The sequence below is a fragment of the Gigantopelta aegis genome, chromosome 14 (assembly GCF_016097555.1).
Source record: "Gigantopelta aegis isolate Gae_Host chromosome 14, Gae_host_genome, whole genome shotgun sequence".
Taxonomy (NCBI): Eukaryota; Metazoa; Mollusca; class Gastropoda; order Neomphalida; family Peltospiridae; genus Gigantopelta; species Gigantopelta aegis.
In genome coordinates, this window is record NC_054712.1 from 51,606,089 (window position 1) to 51,607,056 (window position 968).

General features: G+C 40.4%; 1 protein-coding gene across 1 annotated transcript in view; it reads right to left on the reverse strand.

Moving 5' to 3' along the window:
* Positions 1-66, reverse strand: part of LOC121388037 (uncharacterized protein SJCHGC09800-like) — an 8,602-nt gene extending 8,536 nt beyond the window's left edge. Inside the window, exon 1 of the mRNA XM_041519237.1 lies at positions 1-66. This exon is cut by the window's left edge and continues 35 nt beyond it. The gene's annotated coding sequence lies outside the window, so the exon portion shown is untranslated.
* Positions 67-968: the final 902 nt, after the last annotated feature.

Consider the following 968-nt stretch of genomic DNA (forward strand, 5'->3'; position numbering starts at 1 on the left):
AAGGATGATCGGAAACTCAGAGGTCCTTGTTTTTATACAATTTACAGTTTGCTGACACGTGCATTTAGATTTAATTAAATTGATAAAACAACTGACGTTTGAGTGGTCAAAAGTCCAAAGATCAAAATGGAGTTGAATGTATGCATATTTCTGTCACATTCACAAAGATAGCAATAATAATGAATAGTGCTAATGGCATTTTGTAGCAGATGTGCTTGATAGTCCAGTCATAAAAAGGCATAACCTAGAGAAAATTAAAAAATGGTTTAATATTGTTACTCCTAATCTCATTCTGGAAAACATTATTACTAAAACGTAGATTCATGTATGTGGTGTGTGTACGTGGTGTATGTGTGTGTGTGTGTCTGTGTGTATGTGTATGTGGTGTGTGTACGTGGTGTATGTGTGTGTCTGTGTATAGGTGTATGTGGTGTGTGTACGTGGTGTGTGTGTGTGTGTGTATGTGTGTATGCGCGTGTGTGCGGTGTATGTCTGGTGTGTGTGTGTGCCTGTGGTATTTGTGGTGTGTATGTGGTGTATGTTTGTGTATATGGTGAGGGGAGTGGGTGTGTATGAGGTATGTGTGCGTGTGGACCTTGGTTTGTATGTGGTGTTTGTGTCTGTTTTACACTGGTAAAAGATGAAACGGGGACACTACATTTGTAGTTTTAATAACAATACAGCAAAAATGAGTTTGTTTGTTTAACGACACCACTAGAGCAGATTGATTTATTAATCATCGGCCACTGGATGTCAAACGTTTGGTATTTCCGACATGTAGTCTCCATTAGTAGAAAGGGAGATTCTGTGTGCACATTCCGACATACAGAACAGCACATACAACGGTATTTCATATAGCAGTCGTAGTGCACTGGTTGGACGAGAACATCCCAATGGTCCCGTTGACGGGGATCGATCCTAGACCGAACACGCATCAGGCGAGTGTTTTGCCACTGGACTATATTACG